The following is a 6,201-nucleotide window of genomic DNA, read 5'->3' as shown; positions in this document are numbered from 1 at the left end:
CGTACGAAAAGTTGCACTGCATTCTCCCCACTTGTCGTACCGCAGGGCCACCCTCTCATCTGCGGCTCGTTCCATTCCTAGGTCTTTGCGGAGCTCGGATGGAAGCTCGCGACCCCTTAATCTAGCCGCCATGAGGGGAGAGAACCGGACGATCGACTCCGGTTCTTCGCTCTCTCGAGCATATCCTAGGCATCGGGCACACTCCCGGGTGAAGGTCGGGTTCGTTTCGCCCGCTGGGTTGGGTCCGGCGAGGGACACAGTATCGAGGGGCCTGAACAGGACCCGCTCATCTCTCATTATACACCCGAACGCCGCAGGGAGCAAATACACTTCCCTCTCTTTCGGGGCTCCGTCTTTGGAGACTCCCTCTTCTCCCTTTAGCGACAGGCGTCCGCTGACAAATCTTTCACCCGTTCCACCCGCCTGGTGGTAAGCGATATGCGCCTCCAGGTCCTCAAAGCTTTTCACTTGGCGTTGGTTATCGCGCCAAGGGCAGTTCTTAACCAATTCTAGCTCTAATGTGTCCTTTCCTGATCCCATCTGGGTCGCCATGTGCGAGTTCTCTCCCAATCCCATCCTCGTCGCCATGTTGTGACAGGTGGCAGCACTCTGTCCCTGCCCACCCAAACGTACCCCTAGGGCTTTCCCAAGTACCCCTGGGGGTACACTTCCCCCTGGTTGACAACCCCTGGCATGAGGTACCAAATAAAGAGTTTTAAAATGTAGCATCTTCTGTAACTTGTGTCTGCAGAGCTCCCAGCTTGCAGCTATTTGCAGACAGGGAAGGGGAAGAGAGCGGAGGGAGTTCAGTCCGGGGGGTTTCAGCCCCTCCCAGGGCACAGTGGGTATATTGGAGCCCTCCCACACCCTTCAGCACCAGCTCAGGACCCCCAAAAATTAGCTCCTTCCACTGCCTTTCCCTTCTCCCGTTCTGAAAACAGGAGCACTGTCAGAGAGCTGGGGCTGTAGCAAGAGAGCTTTGATTTAGGATATAAATAGGTAAGGTGGACATCACTGAGCCTGCGCAGGAAAGCTGACATCACTGAGCCTGCGCAGTAAGAGTTGCCATCTGAAGGCCCCAGGAAAAGCAACTTTTTGAGCGACTGACCTAGTTTCCCAGCTTGGGCATGTGCAGTGGTGAAAGCGTTTGTGGCAGGAAAGGTAAGTGTCTGTTCTGAGGTAAAGGTGAGCCCCGGGGTATGATTGACAGATTAATGTATCTTGTGACAAAGGGGTACAGCGAGGGACAGGACCTTTACCTCCAAGCATTGGTTGTTGAACGTGGTGTGATTGAGGCACACAAAAGCCCCAAATTCCAGCGCTGCGGGAGAGCCAGGGTGATATTCTTGTGCATGTGGCACGTGCGTCCTGTTTGTGGTGTGGGATGGCGTGTGTGATCTGAGGTGTTCAGTGTGAGTCTATGTGGAAGAGTGATGTGTGTAATGTGAGGAGGGGGAAAAGTTGGTGTCTGAGAGAATCTGTGGGTGAAGCAGGGGTGGCACCAGCCTCTTAACTTTCAGAGTGTCTATTGGACTTGTCACTGGATTGCCCTGCCAACCTGTTTGCCAGCATTTCTGTTTGCCAATTGCTTTTGCTGTTCCTGGATTGCTGTTCCTGGATTGTTATTTCCACTGTCATCCCATGGCTGTGTGATATGTATTGGTAAAGTATCTGTGTGTGTTCTTTGTTGTTACTATTATTGCTGTTCACCCTTCTCTCTTGTAACTATTTCCTATTGTTAATTGGTTTGTTCAGTAAATCCTGTTTCTACTTTTAACTTTAACCTTGAATCCCTGCGTTTAAATCCCATACCTAACAGTCAACTTGGTAAAATCTGGGGCTGGCACATCCACCTCTGTATTAAGAGTGAGCCTGCCACTAATCTAATCCTTGCTGCCTAGCAGGTCCTTTCCCAAAAGTATTTGTTCCCCTACGGGACCATTGCTATGGGAACCTGGCTGCAGATTCCCAGCCCATTCACCTCCCCCTGGAACCAGCAAGGAACTTGTGTTTGGTCTGGTGTAATGTTGCGACTCAGAAGGCTTTGCAGAACAGGGTCTGAGTTACAGCTGGGAGCTGCAATTCTGTCTGCACCCACATCAAATATTAGCTGCTGCTGATGCTGCAGGCGGCGCCTGCCGGTGGTCACCACTCCCCTCCCCTTCGCTGCCAACACTGTTGGCAGCATCTGCAGGCGGTCGCGATCGCCGCTGGCCCACTTGCCACCCCCCCCCCCCCCCCGCTGCCAACACCGCTGTGGCTGCCTGCAGTTCCCAGATCCCCGCTGCTATGCCCCTGCTGCTGCCACCACGTGCAGGCGGTCACTATGCTCCCCCAGCCTCCAGGGGCATGCATCATTCATGTCCATGTCCTTTAATCCCTACAACTCCATGTCACTTGGTATCATTGTTAATGTTCACTAATAAAGCTTTTAAATACAATGCAGTTACCATGTGTGGGCCCCCATCTTCTCCACAGCTACATGTTGCCAGATTTTTTTTTCCACCTCCTTTACCCCACACTAACTTAGACTTCATGATACCAATGGTGTGTCTTAATTTGCTCCAACCCACCCCAACTTAATTCCATGTAGCCACATCCCATGGCAGGGAGTCGGGGGGAGCCCCGTATACTCTTGAATCCCTAGCAGTCCATATCACAAACCAGTATTTTTAACATTCAATAATGAGAGGCATCTGAACTCCCAGGGCTGCAGGTCTGGTCCTTATACACAGGAGGCTGGCCAGATAGAAAATACAGCCCATGGATAGTTATAGACATGGTTATGGAGCTTTGCTCATTTGGATTTGGAACTTAATTGACTGATGGAGTTGGTCCAAGACAGGAATATTAAATAAATAATTGCAGTTTTTGAAAACTAGACAGTTTTAAAGGATGTTAGCAAAGTGTGGTCTGTCATGTTGTGGGTTCAGTTCACTGAGGCAGGAGCCATTTCAAAGAAAGAGGATTCTTTATTCATGCTAAAAGCATACAGTCATCAGACTCTCACTTTCTGACTCTGTCCAACTCTTATCTTTAGCTAAATATAACAGTGATAATCCTAGAGAAGAGCTGAGTGACAGCCTTAAAGCAGGGGTGGGCAAAATATGGCCTGTGGGCTGTATCTGGCCTGCAGGCCAACACTGGGAGCCTGAGAAGGGAGAACTGTGCCCCGTGCCACCCCACACTGCTGCAGCTTGGGCTGGGCTGGGCTGCGTAGCACATAGGTTCCTCTACTTCCCTCCACCCCACATTCATCCTACTCCCACACAGCTTCCTGTTGGCACTGTGGCTGTACAGTCCTGGCACCATGGCTGCCAGCAGCCAGGCCCTCATGGGATGGGGTGCAATGCAGTGCATTAAGTAGCCATCCCACCTGCCCACCCACCATGATGAGATGCTGCCACCTTGGATGCAGGGTGGGGGGAGAAGGGCCACGAAGGAGTCTGCACGCCGTGTGGCCTAGGCCAGCCCGGACCCAGCTGCAGCAGAGCAGAGTGGCACAGGGTCACTTCCTGAGGTTCCCATAGGCAGCCAACAGGCCAGATAGGATCAATTGCTCCCCCGCTCCAACAGCTCCCCAAAACTACATAAGTGGCCCTCCAGCCCAAGTAATTGCCTACCCCTGCCTGAAGGGCATACAGTACTCACACGGTCAGTGAAACATTCTCTGTTAATCCCTTAATTAGCCAACATGGTTTTAGAAACATTTCCCCCCACTTTAAACAAGGCCAAATTGTCATTATTGGAGTTGTCCAGGCATAAAAAGCAGATATTGGGCATGCAAGAAGAAGTTGGTTAGTTTTATTGATACATAAGGTAGCACAAGATCCATATATTTCTCATCACTGAAGTGCTAAGAAGAAAAAGTGATTATATAAAGTTAAGGAATGTCAGCAAATGTGACTGTTTATAAACATAGAGCATTTTTGCTGAATTAAAAGTATAATTTTTCCGTCACTTTCTAATACAAATACATTTTTAAAGGAGATAAGAAAGAGAGAACTTTCAAATGTTAAAGGCAGGGGTTATAAAACCTACTAGCACCCCATAAATTATACTTTTTCCAAATTCTATGTTATTTTCCCCATAAACAAATCTTAGAATAGAAGTAAAAATGTGAAGGGGTCCAGCCAGTTGCCCACCTTGTAATTCTTCATCCATCACTTTCACTTTCCCTTAATTTCCATCACTCATTCATCCTAAACTTGCCCCTTCCAACATGCTGGAAGAAAATTTATAGAAATTGCAAGCTTGAAGCTTCAAAAATTAAGTGACCTCCTTGGTTAACAGACCTTACACTTCAACATCTGCTTAATATTTTAACAAAAGATCAAATGATTGGGCCTGAACAACATGATTCATCTGGATCAGCTGTGTAAGAGCTATCAGGAATGTGCATGTGCATGTAACAACTTAAAACTATTATTTATTTTACAAGTTCAGTTCCCCACACTTTTAGGGGCACTGTGCTAATCTAATGAGCATAGGTGTAGAATATAAATGGAAGAGCAAAGATTCTACAATACTAGCTATATTTTTACAGTTTCTTTGGGGAAGATAATTTCTGCATAATAATGCCAATGAATTCTAACAATTTTCAGTTTGGGGTTTTGCAGCACCTTGATAACCAATTAGAGCAGGGGTGCCAAACTTATCCCATGCCATGGGCCAGAACCCAACTGCAAGGCTCCTCACAGGCCAGGTCCCTAGGCCAAGCAGCAGCTGCAGTGGAACCAGTAGCCGCAGTAGGATAAGTGGCTGCCCTCTGTGGCAAGGCAGCTTAAATAGCCATGGGCTGCACAGCTACAAGGCAAGCAGCAGCAGCCTCAAATTGCCACAGGGTGAGCACAGGCTGTGCCAGCACAGCCTTTGCTCACCCCCTCCTGCTGCCAAAGGCCATGTTCACTGGAGCTCTGGATTCTGTAGCAGCCCACACCTCCCTGCTAGCCATGCTCCCAAATCAGCTGATATACCAGGCTACTGGCAGGCCAGGGAGAGTGGTACGGCAGGCCAGGTCTGGCTCACTGACTATATGCTTGTCAGCCCTAAATTAGAGCTTTCAGTTGCTGTTGTCAAGTAAATGAGTATGTGAGGAGGGGAAAAGCAGGAAGAGGAAAGTAAACCCCAACTCTAGGGCTAGGGACAGAAGTTGCACATAAACCGTTAAGTGATCAGAAACTGATTTAAACCTTTAACAAAACAGAAATTCAGTGCACATAAACCAGTTTCAAAATGGCTGAAACTGGTTTAAGATAAACCTGGTTGAATATAATTTCAGATTTAAATCAAAACAGTTCATGAAAATGCTGACCTAAGAGGACCGAATCCTGTGAAATGCTGAGTGTCTTGTGATTCTAAGCATTTTCCAGTCACAATAATTTCAGACAGTAATCTCCTTAACCCTGCACTTCACTCATTGATATGGTTCTTAACAATGTTTTGCCAACCTTGACCAGTAGGGGGAGCCACATGCTTTTTTTTTTTTTTTTTTTTTAAAGGAAGGTAAGTGTTCTGTTGAAACAATCCTGAAACATGCTTTAGTGAAACTGCTTTTCAGGTCTAACGCATTTTGTTTTCAGTAATATTTTAGTCTTCAGAACTTTAACGTTCAGCTACAATATGCTAAGCAAAAGTGACATTGTGTTAGCCCAAAATGTTGTTCTACAGTAAAGCCAGAGTAGATCAAGCTACAGAATTGTAAAATAGAAAAAGTAACTTTTTTGCATATGTAAAATTAGTTTGTTGTAGAAATTCTTGTGAATAAAAAAAACTTCTTGTAATATTGCCATCTGCTAAACATTTATTGGCACCATTACTGTACTTTACTGATAATCCTTTGAGCAATCTAGTAAAAAAAAAATCTCCATTATTGGGGGTGTTTTGATGCATGTAAGAGTAGTCTATATACACTGATGATTATTTTTCTGATATAACAAGTCAGCCAGCTATCACTTCCGTATTGTGCTTGTATACTGTTCTCCTGTCCCCTCTTTTGTGCCCGAGGACTCAGGAGAGGATGATTTTTGCTTGTATAGCACATTATAGTTCTGCTACCAGAAACTAATAATAATCATAATCAACAACAAAGCAGAAACATTTATCTTTTGGGAAAATCAGCATAAAGAAAAATAGTGCTTCAGAGTGGCTTTATTACAAACAACTTGATACAGAAAGTGTAAACAGAAAGCTGTATACACA

The 6,201-nt window shown here is 46.4% G+C and overlaps 1 long non-coding RNA gene across 1 annotated transcript in view; it reads left to right on the top strand.

Moving 5' to 3' along the window:
* Positions 1-998: 998 nt before the first annotated feature.
* Positions 999-6,201, top strand: part of LOC106722242 — a 12,168-nt gene continuing 6,965 nt past the window's right edge. Inside the window, exon 1 of the long non-coding RNA XR_001358085.2 lies at positions 999-1,161. This is a non-coding gene — a long non-coding RNA (uncharacterized LOC106722242). The remainder of the gene's footprint in view (positions 1,162-6,201) is intronic.

This window comes from Alligator sinensis, unplaced genomic scaffold (assembly GCF_000455745.1).
Source record: "Alligator sinensis unplaced genomic scaffold, ASM45574v1 scaffold284_1, whole genome shotgun sequence".
NCBI classification, from domain to species: domain Eukaryota; kingdom Metazoa; phylum Chordata; order Crocodylia; family Alligatoridae; genus Alligator; species Alligator sinensis.
Note: the sequence above shows the minus strand (reverse complement) of the source record. Positions and strands in the feature narration are given on the sequence as shown.